Here is an 18,240-nt window from a genome sequence, read left to right on the forward strand (position 1 = left end):
TCTTTCTTTCTTTCTTTCTTTCTTTCTTTCTTTCTTTCTTTCTTTCTTTCTTTCTTTCTCTTATGGCTCCTGAGAACTTTTTTGTGAAGTTCATGAAAGCACTTTTGAAAATCTGCTAGAAGATGAAAGTCAACTATTATAACTATGTCACAAGGAGTTGTGTCTTGTCCCAGGAATTCCATGTCCTTGTTTAGCAGTGAGACTGGGAGACCTCAAAAGGGATTGGGGGGTGAGGGACAAAGTTAAGATCAAAACTCAGGATTTCCAACCTCTATAATATATGTTTTCTGAACTAATACTGAGGACCATGGTCCAATTCCAAAGACCAGAGGGGGGGGCAAAAGGGAAAAGAGGCATGAGGGGTGACTGGAGGAGAACATGGCAGACTTGGAAGAGAGCCCCTAACTCATTAAGGAGAAGAGCTGAATCTCAGCTAGACTTCAGCTTAGAGGATCCCCCCCCAACCCCACCACCCCACCACCCCACCACCCCACCACCCCACCACCCCACCACCCAACCACCAAGTTAGACCTCAGGCTGCTAAGTGAGTTTACAGTTGTATGCTTCCTACTGAAATGCTGAGGAATTCAGGGAAGGGCCAGGAATTCACTTGGAGGCATAGACTCAGCCATGAGTCAGCACTTCACTGATGCTGGGTAAGGGATATTTGGCATTCCATTGTGTAGCTTTGTTTGAAATTTCACATGAACAAATGTTAGGTTTCTCAAATGCTCCTCGATTCTCTCCTGGCTCCTCTTCCCCTTGACTCTATTGTTCAGCCTGCTCCTTTGTTCCCAACAGCAACTGACTCATTCCTCTGAAAGGAAGCTAGCCCTTCCCTTCAGTCTGAGCCTAATAAATATACACTGGGAGACCTCCTAATACCTTGCCTCCTTTTTCATTTCTCAGCAGATCATATGATGGATGGCTGTACTTTTATAATAAATTCAAAAGCCTTCCCCTTAGTCCTCACCAGTTTGAATTGCACAAAAGAGGACGAAGATAAGAGTGCTTTAAAATAAATCTCGGCTGATTATACATACAACCGCATTCACTAAATGGGAAAGTTTTCAGGCCTTTCTATGCTACCCAGTGCCACCTGCTCCCAATGTAAATGGGCATAAATTTAGTTCCATTAAACAAAACACAGCAACTCTTCTCGGGTAGCACACAGTCCTTTAGTCCTATTTTGGAGTTGGAAAAGTAACTGTTGTGTTCCCTCGTCAGCTCTGGGCCAGTGTTAACCACACCACAAGGCTGTTTGCTTGCATAGTTTGTAATCTTGCCTTAAAAACTAGCAGGCAAATAGGTTTGTGTCTTAGAAGGGTCCTTAAAGACTGGCTGGAATCCGAACTCTGAGTTCTAGCATGAGTTGATGAGTTCCCCATGAGTTGAGGAATACACACATTGGATTCTTTAGTTCATTAGGATCTTTTTTTTTCCCCTTAGACTGGCATCTTAACTTCGCTAGGAACACAATAAGGTCACTTAGGAGGAATCCATTCATCTGTAATTGATTTCTGATGTCTGTTAGTCTAGACAGGGTGGTTTTTTTTTTTTTTTTTTTAGAATGTGAAATTTAGGTTCTCAGTTGTTAAGCTCTTTCCATGGCTGGCCTTCTTTGCTGTCTCAAGAATAGAGCTTAAGACTGGGTGTGGTAGCTCACACATAATTCGGACACTTAAGAGGCTGAGGCTGGGGTCTGAGGCCATCTTGGGCTACATAATGAATTCAGGACTAACCTGGGCTATCCAGTCAAACCCTGTCTCAAAAATGGGCAAGTTCAAACCAAATGCTACACATAGGTGGTGTACATTGGCCATGTTTTCAGACAATTCATTGCCCTTCTCCAGTTCCTTTTTCATTTGATGTCTGGACCAGAAGACCTTAGCATCATGTTACACAAGTCAGGAAGTCCAGCTGTGCTCATCTGTCAAGAAAGGAGGAAACAGCCTATCGGTCTCCGACCTCGGTTTTTCCTGATCTTCCCACCCGTTTCCACTGTACTCCCCTCACCCCACTCCCACACCCTTGCCCTGCATTCCTTTCCATTTCGTCCATTCAAAAACTCCTTCCTCCCTTAGAAAAGCTAAAAATACAAGCAATGCTTTCCAAGGAGCCTCCCTTATTAGGATTGCATAGTTCAGCTGCTGGCGAAAGGGAACCCTTCATTATCCTGACTGCTCAGAGCTGTGTCTTTCAAGTTTCCGGTTCTCTCCTCTGAGGTGGTCACCCTCACCCAAGTCCCATTATCTATTCTATGAAAATAGAAGGTGACAAAATGCTTGGGGAAACCCGATGTCTATATATTATGGGGGCCCCAAGACACTGCAGAGCTATGTGTATAGGTTCAGAGATGTTAAAGTCCCAGGATCTTCCAACCATCATGGATGGAGAAGTGTCAAATGATTATGACTATACTCTAGATATGAAGCTCCCCGGATCACGGACTCACTCGTGGGTTGTCAGGAGTGTACTTACTTGAAGAAAAAGTTCCAGGGAAGTGGGAGCCGGGAGCTGAAGGTCCTGTTGTGTATGATTCTGAACCACAACTTGGCTGGCTGGCCTGGACAGCTGGCTCTGGTTACTGTGGGAACAATATGAGGAAGGCCATTGTCAGAGTCCTCAGGGCTCAAAGGCACCGCCTTCTTAACACACGTGGTCCCTGCTGGCAAGAAAAGACAAGGAACCAAGGATCATGGGATGGACAGTGTGGAGAAGGCAAAAGGTTTGAGCAAGCTGTTGACTCCTGGTTTCTCTTGGTTTGGAAGCAAGGCTCAAAGCTGTTCTGTGACCCTTTCAGCACAGCATAGGAAGGTTTAAAGCCCCTAATGCCTTCTACTCCTCTAGTCATTTTCTGTGTGCTAGACTTGACCATGAAAAAAAAATTGTTGATATGGTTTTCCTGTCTCCCACCTCACCCCTGCCGGGACAGGGTCCTTACTAGTTAGTTCTCTTGCTGCTGTGATAGCATAGCTGACAAAGGTAGCCTACAGAAGGAGTTAGGAAGGGATATAGACCCTCATGCAAAAAAGGCCTGGCAATAGAAGCACAACAGTTGATCATGTTGTGTCTGGGAGCAGAGAGCAGACAAGAAGTGCGACTGGCCAATGAAATCACAAGGCCCACCCGCATGACCTACTTCCATCGCTGAGAATCAGTTTCCATAAAGCTCCACAGCGTCTCAAGGCAGCATCACCTGCTTCAAACCAATGTTTAAACACACGAGCCTACGAGAGGCATTTAACACTCAAACCATAATGGTGTCTTACTCTTAATTCAGTCTGGCTTTGAACTTCAGATCCTCCTGCCTCAGCCTCCTCGGTACCAGGATTACAGGTGTGAGCCACCATGCCCAGGGAAATAGAATTTCTGTATGACTTCACATGCCACAATCAAGTCCTCCAGTTCCAAAGCTTCTTGATGCTTTAAGCACAGATCTGACTAGCACACAAGGTCTCTAGTGACCTCCTGAGAAGTTATTGGTGTTTAGCCCCAAGCCCCAGAGGTCAGCAACCAGCCTTAACTCAAGGACAAAACTCTAAATGCAGTAGAAGATTAACACATGTGTAAGCAATTGTTCTTTTGCTCCTGGAATGCTCTCCTGTGGAGCTCATAGGACCTTCCTTGGTTTAGGGTGTGATATTGGACTTTTGTGCTTACATTGGAACTTTTCACTATAGTAAACAGATGCATGATGGGTTGGCTTGCCCCATTCCAAATGAAAAGAACAGAACCAGTGCTTCTGCGTCTGAGCTTAGGTTCCAGTGTTGCTGTTTTTCCATATGTGGGAAAAGGCACCATAAATTACTGTTCCTTAGGAAATAGGCACCAAGCCATGGCTGCCTCCCTGCTTACCTCTCCCCCCACCAACCCCTGTCCCAGAATGATGCAGTGGCCTGGGGACATGGGAAGAAATGTGCAGAACCAAAGCCGCAGCTCCACTCGGTGTACACTGCTAGCCCCATATTTCTAACTCGCCACCTTTTCAGTCCCAAATCCTCTGCTTCATTTCTGCAAAGAGTGTGTGCAGCTCCCGGTGAACCAGGCTAGGTTTACACTTCAGAAGCGGCAAGGTGTGTGGCTTGGCATTCTCTGATCGAAGTATACATGTGTGTGAATGTGTGTCTGTGTGTGTATATGCATGTGTATGTGTGTACATTAGTATATGTATGTATGTATATATGCATGCATGTGCATATATGCATATGCATATTTGCATGTGTATGTGTGTATATGTGTATGTATATGTGTGTAAATATGTATATATGTTTGCATGTGTATATTTCTGTATCTATGCATATGTGTACAAATGTGTTCATCTGTGTATTGTGTATGTATGTGTACATGTATGTATGTATATGTGTTTGTGGCTAGGCTGGTGGCCCAGTAAGCCCCAGGGAATCTCCTTCCAGGCCTCCTCAATGCTGGTGTTACAAGCACATGTTACTGCACCTAAATGGTTTTGAAACATGTGTTCTAGGTTGAACTCAGGTCCTCATGCTGGCAGAGCATAAGGCAGAGCGTGAGGTCATTTACCAACCAAGTGGTCCTCTCTGCTGCCAATACCCAAGGGCCCTCCTTGAACAAGACTTACCAATGACCGATCCCCCACCCTGCCCACACGCACACACACATTGCTCCAGAGCCTTGAGTACTGCTCGGAGTCTCCTCTGGAGAAAGCCTGTTTACCTGAGTGCTGGGTGAGCCCATTGAGGTGTGGAAAGTAAGGCTGTTAAGACAGGATGATGACGGGTGAAAGTCGGGATGAAAATGCAGCCTGGCTCCTGGTGCCGTCACATCTCCTCCCCTTGCTGAAGCTTAGCGCTCTCTCTCTCTCTCTCTCTCTCTCTCTCTCTCTCTCTCTCTCTCTCTCTCTCTCTCTCTCTGCTATTTGAAGAGAGCAATTTAGATTTATATTAAGGAATACATAAATAGGTTTCTGTGATGGAATCTCATCTGGAGTGAATGTGGATAACGTATGCTAATGAGCACGCACAGGGCCTCCCTTCCGGAAGCAGCCCCCCCCCATTAGACATATGAAAGGAGCTCAGAACTCAACCTTTTGGGGAAAGGTTAGCCCCCTTTTCCTGTCTCTCAGTACTACACCTCTCCTTGTAGAGCCTTAAAGCACTTGACAAGCGTTCAAGTGATTCCAGGTGATGGGTTTCCCTCTAGAGACCCATAAAAGCTGGTTTTTACATAGAAGCACATATGACTTCAGTTTCAATCAGTGTATTTGACTATCTCACATCACTTGACATCGCCAGAACCTTCTTTGGTTGCCCCTGTGGGTTCACACTCTCATTCTTCTTCTTGGAGTTTTGGATGCTCACTGGCAAGATGTCAGAAACCTTTGGTCTCACCCACACCAGTGTGCAACTTTGGCCAAGGCACTTTTCCTGGGTGGGACGCAGTTTCCTTGTTTAAGTGAGGAGGCTAGTTGGAGACTCTCGGGGGCTAGTCCCCACCTCTCTGATCTTCTGTAATCTCCATGGCTTTGGGCCCTCGGGGAGTCAGCATGAGCCGCGGATACTTGAACATCCTGCAGACCTGTTCTATCTTCCCGCTCTGCTTCCCTGTTATTGCTTGAAAGAGCTCAGATTTGGTTCAAGGCGTCCAGCCCTGGGAAACAAGCACAAAAAACCTGTGGCCACACCTTGATTTCCACCCCAACTGCTGATGAAAATTCAGGTCACCAAAGGTTGTGGGGTTTCTGGAGGTCAATAGGAAACTCTCTCAGGGCTGGAAAGGAACAGATACAGAATAGATCCTTAGAAAGAAACAGAAATGCTGGAGCAGGGAGACTGGAAGCAGATGTCATGAACTCTTGACCTGGATTTAGAGGTATCAGTGGACAGATGTCAGAGAACATAAAGGCAGTTAACAGGTTACCCCTCTCTTCTAGTCTCAGTGGAGTTAGGGTCACGGCCATCCTGCTATTTTTTGTTGTTGTGGATAAGGGATCCTAGAGGTATCTAGGATGCTGTCACAGTCCCCAGTGTCTTTCTACAAATCCTTTCTGTCCCCCGTAAGCATTTAGGCTTCAGGCTCCTTCAGACTCTATGAGATCAGCTGCTTATTTAGTGCTGCTGTATGTCACAGTTATATAAAGGATCTTTCAAAAGAAAAATGCCGTGGGTTTTGTATTTTTGAAAACCGAAGGTATGTATGTATGCAGTGGGAGACATTGTGTGCAAAGCAGCTTGACCTTAGGTGAGTCATTTGACTTCCTCAAACCTCATCTCCTTTATCTGGAAATGAGGCTGTTCAGGGGCTCTTGGTCTGTCTTGTGGGGTGACTTAAAGGATGCCTTAAAGGCAGCTCCTTGTCAAATCGTCTCCTCATCTTACACACAAGCACTCGTGGATCTCTGCAGAAGCCTCCACTGGGAGAGAGATTACACATGCAGAGTGGTTATTTCAAGCTGATATATAAAGCACAGACAAAAATATGTAGTTTTTAAAGCCGCGCATACCAGCATCAATGAGGTTGCAGCCGTTGTTAACTAGACAGTTAAATAATTGTGTGTCTAGTCTCTTGGGTTTAAAAACAGCTGTGGCCTCTCCTCCGTGTATCTCTGTCAGGTGTAGCTTACTCGAGCCTCTGTGCCTTGGTGTTCCTAGCTGTTCAGTGGACATTAAACATGCAATCTGTTTCCCTAGAATGTTGGAGACACTAAGCCAGTTCTCACTTTTTAATATATAGGAAGCACTATACAATATACATTATCATTGCTGACATTTTCCCTGCTTGATAACGGAGGTCAATGTTGTGGGGCAAGGTTTTAAATGGAGGGGTCTGTGTTTTAGTGATCAGCATGGCAGTTATTTGTGTTTGTACTTATTTTTTTTTTCTTCTTTTGTGACAGGGTCTCATGTATTCTCAGATTAGCCTCAAACTTACCAGGCAGCCAGCAGGTCCCTTGAATTCCTGTCCTCCTGTCTTCCCCACCCACATGCAAGGATTTCAGAAGTAGTCCACCACACCTGACTTGTGTGGTGCTGAAGATCAACACCACCCCCCTCCAACCAGGCGCTCAAGTGGAAAGTTGGAGGAATCATGGGGTAGAGATAAGAGAGTCCCCTCCCACCCCACTTGCCTCGCATGGATTCTCTGTTCTCCCCTCCTATCCTGAGCTGGATTGGCACCCCTCACAGGGAACAAAGGACTCACTTTGCAGAAAGCATCCTTCTGTCTTGGTGTGTCATCTGCCTTTAAGGGTATAATTTGTCTCTGATCTGTGCAGGAAACTCCCTGGAGGAGGCTGGGTGGATGCTATGTAGAGCTCTATCGATCAGGGACACCGCTGTGCTTTAGTGAGTGGCTGAGGTCATTCTTATCAAGTTACTCTAATTGTTGACCTTGAGGCCTATCGGGTGACAAAACCGTATAGACGGATCCCTGGTTACAGGATGCCCTTGTTTAGAGGTAAGTCGGCGTGAGGGTGACGAATGGTTTGAAGGAAATGACTGCAGTCACTTCACGTGCCCCCGAGTGGAAGGTAGCTTGTATTAATAAGCTCAGAGAACCCCTAGGTCTTGGTGGGACAATTTGGGGCTGATTCTCAGGACTCCCTTGATCTGTGTTCCTCTCTTATCTTTTCTCATTAGATTCCAATTTTCCTCTAAATTGCCATGACTGCATAATATTGGCAGTATGAAGTTCAGAGTAAAACACTTGGACCTTGGAGCCAGTGGGCTGTTTTCCTGCTCCCCTCCCCTCCCCTCCCCTCCCCTCCCTTCTCCTTTCCCTTCTCTCTCTCCTCTCTCCTTTTTCTTCTTTTTTTCTTCCTTCCTCCCTCCTCTCCCACCTCCTTTTTCCCTCCTTCTCTCTCTCCCTGCCCTTCTCTCTCTCCCTCTTTCTCTTCCGTCCTTATACCTGGGCAGAGCTAAAAATGAAAAAATGTTTACCACAAGAGAGGTAAACAAGGAGATAAAAAAATGTGCCTATGAGTCTCCTTATTCTTAAGGAGCCTTGGAAGGCACAGTAAGGTTTTCCTTTAATCTGCCCCAAACCAGCAGCTTTGAGATGAGTCCCTGGACTATCTGACAACATTTCTTCTGGCCTGGCCTGGCCTGGTCTCATCCATAGTGGAAGAGGTGGAAGGCTTCAGAGGACAGATTTCCAGTGGGTGGCAGATAAAGGGTGGCATAGGAGAGGGAAGAGGACAGACCAGCAGGGTTATTTGGGACATAGTAGGCTGAGCTCAGCATTTGAAACTATTGGCAAATACCAATCAGAATATATTTTTTTACTCCCTAAATCTCAAGTATGATTTTTGACTGTGTTGTAGTTGCACAGGGGTTATGAAATCATACTAGTATACAACTCCTTGTGCACTGGAGCCCTTCTTGAAGCAAGCTGAGTTGGCTCTCGCTCTGGATGGCATCACATTGGCATAATTCAACACTCGTATCCTATGACAGTTGGCAAGGGCAATAATTTGCTGGATTGAATAGCAAGGAAATAGTCAAGACAGCTTTAGCATTTGGGGGTACTAATAAGCTTGTCTAGCATCTCAACTCAAGGATGGCCTGAAGAGACTTGATCTTTGCTTTGTGGTAAAGGGGACTGGATCCCAGAACCTTCTAGATGCTGAGCAAGTGCCCTACCAATAAGCTGACTCTCAAGCCTTTCGCTTTGACTTTTATAAAAGATAATAACTGCATGATACTGATGTCAGAAGAGGCGTGCCTTTTCTATTTTGTCTAATTAGCTCCTAGCTCAAGAAAAGTCTGCATGAAACCTGAAAGGACCCAGCCTGCCATTATGGCACATTTCTCTGATCTCAATACTCAGCAGCAGTTGGCAAGAAAACCAGAGCCTGGTTTACATAGTCAGTTCTAGACCAGTCTGGACTGCTCAGCGAGACCCTGTCTGAAGAAAGATGAGACAAATGCATAAGTAAATAAACATGAAAGTAGCCAGGCATGGTGGCCTAGGCTATAAACTCAGCACTAAGGAGATGGGAGCTAAAGCATTGATGAAAGGTGGGTCAGCCTGGGCTATATAGTAAGGTCCAGGCTAGCCTGGGCTACTGGATGAAACACTATATCACATGTACAAAGCAACAATCAAAAACTATTCTTCTCTAAGCAATGCCCATGGCAGCCACAGGTCACCAAAATAAACAGATAAGAAAATAAAAAGTTTTAAATAGCCTTGAAAGTAGAAGGGTAACTTAAGAAAAGGGAGGGGATTGGTGGGAGGGGAAGGGGCCAAGAGAGGGTAGCCATGAGATGAATATGATCAAAGTGTATTATGTACAGTTACGAAAATGTCATATTGAAACCCATTGTTATGCACAATTATATGTGCTCATTAAAACATTTTAAAAAGGAATTAGCCAAGTAATGACAAAAGCCAAAGAGGTTCCTGGATAACTAAGACCAGATAAGAATGTAAATGAACAATGGGAATTACAGAAGAAGTGGACTGTTGTTGTAAGTGTGCCTTTAGCTGACATGTTTATCAACTAGGGAGGCAATGGCGCGTTGTTGATCATGGTGAATTGGTGAATACAAGGGCTGAAATCCATCCACACAGCAAAGACAATTGAGGGGTTGAAATGGGGTCCCAAGCTCCTCAGAGCCTGATGCTTAGGTCCTAGTGGCTTCTGCTAATTAATAAACATTGGCCACATGCCTCTCGCTTAACAATCAGGTGATAACGTAGTAGCAACAGTCAGCCCTTCCCCTGCTAGAGGGCGAAGTTACTTGTAGAAAGATGTTAAAGACGGAAATCAAGAATGTCACTTAGGTTGAATGAAAAAATGTGGAACAAGATCGTGTATACACATGCAGGTGTTTGTGGTGGTGCTTCATACCTGCAGTCTCAGAATCAGGGGCAGTGAGGGCAGGAGGACCAGGGAGTTCAAGGCCAGCCTCTGTTACTATAGTGAGCTTGAGGCTAGCCAAGGTTACAGGATACCCTGTCCAGTCCTGTCTCTCTAAACCATGGTCTTCAGTTAGTACATCTTCAATAGCCTAACATTCCTAACACTGCAACTTCCAAAGCTTCCTGAGCACTGACATGATGCCAGGAGAAGTGAATGAATCACACGCTTGACCTCAGGCAACGGCGCAACAGCCACTCTTCCAGATCTTGCTAGATATGTAGTGAATTAGTTTTTACTTATTTTTTCTTTAAAAATGCTCCCAAAATACCATTTCCAGCTTGAGTTTTTAAATGGCAGCATTGGAAATAGAGTGATGGTGGGAAGAAATTCTTTGAAAATAGGCTTCTGTAGTCGGCACAACAGCAAGTGTATCGTGTGGGGGTTGTGGGGGGGTGGAGAGAGTCTTTCCTCGGTTGAAATTGGGTTGCCTGTGTGAATGAATCGATTAGATGAGAAACACATAAATAATATGTATTTACCCAGAGGTAATAAATGAAAGAACTGAATGAACTAAAATGTATCCATTATATCCAGTGCCCCCCACACACACACAGCCCCACCATGGCCAGTGTTCTCCAACTATCGTAATTCTTATGCATTCTCCGTGTTTGGGTTATTAGCATCGAGCTTAGGTCAGATGAAAGTGTGCTCATCCGCCACGCTTTGATAACTGAAGTAAACTGCTGATGGAGATCATTTAGGACCGTCTCTCTGCTGTTGATTGCATGCTTGTGGCTCATAATCAGAGCGATGCACAGTAATTGTTAGACTCACTTGCCAGGGCTACATTTTGTGTCTAAGCAACTGTCAGCACTTTAGGCCCCGTTGTTCTGCCTGAAGAGCGCTTGCCTAGCACCCACTGGGCTGCTAAGGGGAGACTCCTCGCTGAGGACTGTGGATAAGTTCGCTTGCCACTCTCGTTTGCTTACCCTCGAAAATAATTACCTGAGAAAGGACCGTCTGCCGGCTTAGTGGCAGCTGGTTCTTTCCGTGTCTGACAGAATGCTAGTGTGTGGAGACTTGACTATTGAAGAAGGGGGAAAAAAACATATGTAGGAGAACAGGAGTGCTCAGCTTTTCCCTTTGGTGTGAAGCTGACAAACTTAGTGTTATGTGGCCCAGATGGGCCATTTTTTGGTGAGCCCTGTTTTGCTTCTCTGTGCAATGGGACTAACAGAACTTGCTAGTGGAGAGACCACTGAGGCTGGAGAGGACAGCTAAACCTTGCCAGCAGGAATCAGCTGCTCATTAAATGTTAATAGCCAATAGTGAGGAGTCTGAGCTTTCTCAGAACATATGAAATAATACGTCAACAACGTTCTATCACTAGACTGTGCCCATGAGACAATCAAATTTAAAGAGAAAAGGGTTAGGCTGGCCCAGAGTTTGTTTTGGAGGTTTCAATCCGTCATCAATCACTTCCTTCTTTGGGGGCCTGTGGCAACCCAAAACTTCATGGTGGGAGCACATGGTGGAGCTGATCTGCTCACCTCACAGCCAGGGAGCAAAGGGAAAAGAAAGGGGAGGTTCCTGGAGTCCTCTCCTAGGGCACATGCCAGTGACCTAAGGACTTTTTTTTTCTAGTCCCTGCCTCTTCAGGTTTGATCACCTCCCCTTAGCCTCACTCTGGGGACTGACCCTTCCATCTGAGGGACTTTAAGAACATTTAAGGTCTTGAGTACAGCGGACATAAGCCAGTGCTTCCAGAGGTCGGCAGACCCCAAAGCTGTAGAGCACATTACCTCAGCCATTTTCAAATGAAGTCAGAGACGCTTCAGAGCGTTTTCCAGGATTCAGTCAGTCCTAGGGTGTAGCCGGCCAGCAGCCACAAGTCGACCGGGTTCACCTGAAAAGAGGGCTGGGAACGAAAGGGGGACGGAGAGAGAGAAAAGATGAAGCCAAGACAAAGTTCTCTGATCAAGGCTCAATGCTTTAAAGTTCAGCTTTCAATTTAAAGGGTAAGACCTTGCCCGAACCCTTCCTAGTTTCAGCCGGGAGAGTTGGGTGGGATAATCCATTCTTGGTCACGGGTCACAGCTGGAGACATCTCAAGGCAAGCCCAGGGCAGTTCTTCTTTCAAGTTCCTATAGCAGGCTGTATGTGCAGCCAAGATGGGTGACTCCACCTAGGTGTCTAGTGACATGCAGCCAAGGTGGCTAGTTCCACCTAGGTCCTATTATTTGCTCTGTTGTGCTAAACAAGGTCTCTCAGGCCTGCTCAAGGCCGGGAAAGGGCACACTAGGGTCCTCTGTCAAAAGAGAGGCTCTTGGAGGTTCTGTCCAGTGCACACTGTCTGAGCTCTTAGCTCGGCATTTTGGCCAAAATAGAAGAGTGGCGGTCTCTCTAAAAGGATCCACCACCAGTAACTGTTAATTCAGATTGCCTTAGCTGAAACAGGGATTAAAAAAACGTGGGCGGGGGGGGGGGCTTATGCTACTCAGTGTTCTCTGCTGTGATCTAATACCTGACAAGAAGCAACGTAAGGGAGAAGGGCTTACATATGTGCTCACAGTTTGAGAGCACAACCATCTTACCCAGGAGAGGATGGCAGGGGGAGGGGTTCTTGGGTGTGGCTTCAGGAGTGTGAGGCTGCTTGTTCATAGGGCATGGATCAGGAAGCAGAGAGAGAAGAAGTTGGGTGTTCATTTACCTTTTTCCTTCTTCCCCTTTTTATTCAGTCTAGGACTCATGCTCATAGGATGGTGAGCCACATTTGGGGTATGTCTTCTCTCCCAAGTTAACCCTTCCTAGAAATGTGGTCCCAGCAGCACCATGACATGACTGGTTCATTCTTAGACCTAACCTGCAGACAATATGAGTGATCCGTCGTACATCTGTTAGAGGGATCCACGCCATTGGCTCTCACTGGTTATCTCCTATGGACTCTGGTTTCACAGATAAATCTTTCCCATTAGAATGTTTCTCCAGATTTTTTCGGTGCCTCGGTATACCCTATTTTTCTGCCGTTCCCTCCTAATCCCTCGCCCCCATTTCTTGCCTGCTGTTAAAAACAATGTCCGGAACACCTTGAAGGGACTGACTACATTTGGCGGAATCATCTTCACACCCTTGGACAACTGGAGGCATGCACTTGTTCCCCCAGCCTCTCTCAAAAGTGGCCTTTGTGGGAATTTTGTTCTATCATTGGTAGAGTCATGGCACAGCCTTGATAACCAGAGGTGATCATGTGATCCATGACTCATGTGACCCCCCCATATATATTTCATCAAAACAACTCTTATCTTGGGGAGATTAGGCCAGAAACGCTGGCATTGTTCACATAGACCCACATTTGATACCAATCTTAATGTGGAATGTTCCAAGGTCCTTTTCTTAGATTCTGAACTCCAGATACAGAGCCACTCAGGACTCAGCAGGATTCTGTTCACATCCGTCTGTATCATGAAGTTTCTCAGCCGTGCTGGGTTGATCAGCAGGGCCATTTGCTTAACGTTAGATGTATGGTTTCTTACTTCAGTAAGCATTCCTTTTGCCTGTCATCTCTAGCCCCCTTTCAACACCTTCTAGCTGCTCACTGAAAATCATGAGCTGGGATTTCATTCCCCATGGTATCATGTGCCAGTTTGTATTCTTCTGAGCTCACCCACTCAAACCCAAACAAAAAAAAAATTTTTTTTTGCTGTTAAAACTTACTATATTTAAGCAATCTGCCTTTCCAATCTTGAAAAACAGAGAAGAGGAAGAAGACACATGCTTCTGTGGTGTGCAGTCATTTCTGATGAATGTGGATACTCGGGTGGATTCTATATGTTCAACAAGTAAATATTTATTGTCTTATTCTTCCAAAGCAATATTCTTGCAGTCCTTTAAATTTTTTCTGATATAAGGCTGGGAATGTAGGTCACTTAGTGCTTGCCTAGCTTGCACAAGGCCCTGGGATTAATCCCTAGAACTGAATAAACTGGGGTGTGGTAGTCTGTAATCATATTACTCTAGAGATGAAGGCAGAAGGATCTTACATTTAAGATCATTCTTATTTACATACCAAGTCCAAAGCTAGCCTGGGCTACCTAATATCCTGCTTTTTTAAAAAAAATGATGTAGATAAATTTATTGATGTTAAAGGAGGGGTTTATATCAGCTGTAAAACATCAGTCGGCAAAATGATACGAATACCCTAAAGACGTGTTAAAAATAATTATGTCCATATGTATGGGGTTTATCTCTACTTCAAATGCTTGGATGTATCCATGAGTGTGGGAAAGAAACTGGCGTGTAAATGAAAATATTTATACTGGTTCTCAGAGGGACTTTTTCTCATTTTTGTTACATGAATCCCTCCCTCCATTTCTACCATCCAATTGCTCTACAGTAAATAGTCTTAGTCTGTCTTCACTTGTGTCATCAGACTGGGGCAGTGGGGAGACGGTCAGTGCAGTTCAGGTACTTGCAGCCAGACAGATTCTAAGACTGTCTCTATAGCTCTCCCCTTGTTACAGATACATCAGTTCGCAGAGCCAAAGGGTAACCAAGGCTGTTCTTTTTATTGTCTCTCCTGCATGCCTAGTTCCGCGGTAGGACTCCCAGAGGGGCACCCAGCAGCTGGCAGGATCATCACCATTATGCAAATGAGGAAGACAAGCAGAGGGCTCCCCTGGTTGGAATCATTCAGTTAAGGGTGGCAGAGCTGAGAAGCACACTGGGGCAGACTCTGAACTTGGCTTTCTCAGGCCTGTCACTCTTCCTGTAGTCTTGTCTGTCTTGAGGATAAAAGGGCTCTTCCTGAGTGAGCTGCTTATAACCTGCTACTTTTAAAGATGGTGTCAGAGGTGTAGTTAGGGTGTCCCAGTGTCCACCACTTGTACTGTCTCTGGCCATCTTTTCAGTTAGGTCTTGTTCTTCTTGGCACCCAAAATTACATCTTAGATGGCATGGTCTGGGACTGACAGATAGCCCTGTGGAGTGGGTGCCACCTGAGCATGGACAGTCTTCTCTCAAGCATGCTGAGGCAGGCCTTCCCAAATCTGAGAATCCACCTTTTGGCTGGTGGGGACGCTTAGCAAAAGCTCTCCACATGGCCTCATGGCCTCTTGGTTTCGTGGCTTCATGACTTCGTGGCCTCATGACCTCATGGTTTCATGGCTTCATGACTTTGTGGCCTCATGGCCTCATGGCTTCTGTTGTCATCTGCTGACCCTCAAGAGATCCTCAGGAAGAGGTTAGGATGGAGTCAGGGATGAAATGAAACCTGTTGGGATAGCTTTGCTTCACATCCCCTCTAGACCCACAGAACTCCATTCAAAGTCTCTGGAGACTTTTAAAGCTTCCATCTTGAACTGGGATGGAGCTGGAACTCTTCTGCTTTCAGTGTTAATAGCCTCCACAGTTCAGCCTTCCTCTGACCACTCAGGTTAGCTTGGTTCTTTCCCACAGCTGACTGGATCAGTCAGCACTTGAGACATAGTGACCACTGTGTGATGTTATTCAGTGGGATTAAAAAGAGATTCCTATCCACTTCTTGCCCAGTCTGTGTTCCCTTGTAAGCCCAGTTACAGAAGGCTGTGGGTCAAGACACAGGGGTGTGGCACCTGGGGGAAAAACAAACTACAGTGAAGGAAGAAGAGAGGGAAGTTTCAAAGGACCCACCTACAAATATTTTCTACATACCACAATGTATGTGTTTTGTCATAAGGGCCATATAACTCATGGTAAACAAACCATGTATGTTGTGATTTTCTGTACATTGATTGTTGATAGGTGTTTAAAATATATATTGTCAGCTACATAGCACCATATGTATCTTTTAGCCTCTAATATCCTGGCCCTCCCCAGGCCTTTCCAGCTGTGCCTATTCAGAAAATGAGTTCCAAGCTGTTTTCTAAATCTTTGTTTTCTTTTTTTCTTCTTCTTTCAGTTTTCCAAAGAAAATAGACCAAATCTTTCTTCTTGAGAAGAAACGAATCTGCTGTTGACAGAGGGTGAGTGAACTCTTAAATGTACCATTTACTTGGTGTTTGATGATATAAGGCCCCAAGATCAAGCATTTGATAAGTGGTCTCAAGTTTGGAGTCAAGACACTCTTTCTGCCCTCTACCTCATTTCCCTGGGCCACTCCTAGAAAAGAAGGTTTTGCTCAGAGCCCTTTCTTGACATTTCTTGCTGTCCTCATATCTCCTCTCCTGAGCTCCCTTTGTGGGTGATGTCACCTTGTCCAGCTTGCAGAGAGATCAACAGTGTGAGCATGTTTCCTTCCATGACTGGTGCACAGAGATAAGCCTGTGGGCAAGGGGAGACTCTCTGTCTAGTTCACATGGCCTTGTCTTGTGAGTGCCATGAGAAAGAGCAATTGGTTATGAACGGTCTGTAAAACCTCCCAGGCTATCTGGGAAAGTCCCTGTGTGCAGATGTGAGAGCTGGGGGCTAGAGGGCTCCAAGAGACCTGTGACATCATAGACAGAAGCAGAGCTAGGGGCGTGAGAACAGCATTTGACTCTTAGCTATGTGGTTCCGTGGATAGATTATTGTTTTTAACCCACAGCTTATTTCCAAGGGGATAAATTCATTTATATAATTCAACTGAAATAAAGTACCAGTAAGATAATAATAATTGCCTGTTACCCTAAGGTAAATGCTAAAGTAGTGCTGTTTGGCTTCGTAGTTGCTATGCTACCAAGAAGGGTTGACAGAATAGGTGTGCCCAGAAGCCATCTGATGTAGTTGTCAATGGCAGGGGCATATGTTGCATGACTCTGCCCAGGAATGTGTAAACAAATAGCCATTCATCTCAGAGAGGGCAGCAATGCCATAGCAAAGGATTGAATCCAAACACACATCAAGCTTAGTGGACTAGAGATTTTCCCAGAATAAAGAAAGGCAGAGATAGGGATACTTGGAGGAACACGGATGGATCTACAATCCGCACCACCCAGAAGCCATTCCAGCATGGGTGACAACTCAACATCAGTCACCCATGAAGCTCCCCACCCTGCTTGCAGGGAATGTAGAAGTACCTGGGATGTCTCTCATCATGCAGCAGTTGCTTGCCACTGATATAGTCTCATAAAGGGGCCCGTGAGTTCTGTAAGTTTAGTGAGCTTCCTGAGTCCCTTGGGTTCCCCTCCCCTTTGGAGAGGGGGATATTTGAACTCAGACTGAGTAACTGCACAATTGTATATGTTCTTTTACTCTCTTTCCAAATCAGTGCTTTGGCAGTGCCACGTTGTCACAGGCAGAGAGTAGTCAACACATGTGTTTTGCAGTGAGGAGCAAGCCTGAGGCAGCTGACTAGATTATATTTACTGTCAGTGAGCAGAGAGAGGAACGACATGGCTCAGCTCACTCGCTTTATTCAGTCTGGGAGCCCAGCATATTAAACAGTACCACCTGCATTCTAGTGGGCCTTCTCCCCTCCATTAAACCTTTCTGGAAATAGCCTCCCAAATACTTTCAGAGGTGTGCCTCCTAGTTGATTCAAAATCCTGTCAAGTTGAAAATCAATACATATTCCTAGAAATTGCACACACACACACACACACACACGGGGGTGGGGGAGGATGTGGATATGAAGGTGTGTGGTCCTCCACAAGACCCAAAGGCCTTATAGAATCAAGATTTTACTAGACTAAACCCAAGAGACCACTAAGAGGGGAAATGGCAAACTCTGTATCTACACAGTATTATTCTTTGTGTAAAGAGTGAAGTTTTAGACAAGGATCTAAGGCCAAAAACCAAACAAACAACTGTAGAAAAAGGCAAGCAGGACCCCCCTCCCCCCAGAGCTCATGCAGTACAACTATAAATGACTTGATCCTATGTTGGAGTCAAGTCAATAGTTTGTTCTTGACATTCAGGGGGGAATTAATTATGTACAACATCATAAGCCACTTGTTCTTTACCAATGAGATGCAAAGTAAATTCAGACCGTAGCCATAATGGTTTTGTAGGGATTGGGGAAATGTCTAGGCCAAGAAGAAGCACGAGGCTGTGGAGTAGCTCAGTAGTATGGTGTTTACTGGGCGTATGGAATAAGACCCTTGGATCTACCCAACCCCAAAGATAAACAACATAAAAAGTAGCAACCCAAAGTAGATCGGGGATTGGTCCTACTTGTACCTTCACCTTGTAAAACACAAGTGGCTAGGTTCTGTATCTTATGATGGGGCCCTGGACCAATGCTGCACTCAGTTTATAATGGCACTTATCATGGATGGTGTACCTTTAAGGGAAATCCAGTGAGTGTTCTTACCAGCCCTGAGATTATACTTGCTAGAGGCCAAATGGCAGTGGCATGTGTTTGCTTCTATAGCAACATGTCTGTGCAGCCAGAAAATATGTGTGTGTGTGTGTGTGTGTGTGTGTGTGTGTGTGTGTGTGTGTGT

The 18,240-nt window shown here is 45.4% G+C and overlaps 1 protein-coding gene across 1 annotated transcript in view; it reads left to right on the top strand.

The window, feature by feature from the left end:
* Positions 1-15,773: 15,773 nt before the first annotated feature.
* The window catches only part of Atxn1 (ataxin 1), a 176,794-nt gene continuing 174,327 nt past the window's right edge, over positions 15,774-18,240 (top strand). The window contains exon 1 of the mRNA XM_028763152.1: positions 15,774-15,840. The gene's annotated coding sequence lies outside the window, so the exon portion shown is untranslated. The remainder of the gene's footprint in view (positions 15,841-18,240) is intronic.

The sequence above is a fragment of the Grammomys surdaster genome, unplaced genomic scaffold, assembly GCF_004785775.1.
Source record: "Grammomys surdaster isolate TR1022 unplaced genomic scaffold, NIH_TR_1.0 137, whole genome shotgun sequence".
Taxonomy (NCBI): domain Eukaryota; kingdom Metazoa; phylum Chordata; class Mammalia; order Rodentia; family Muridae; genus Grammomys; species Grammomys surdaster.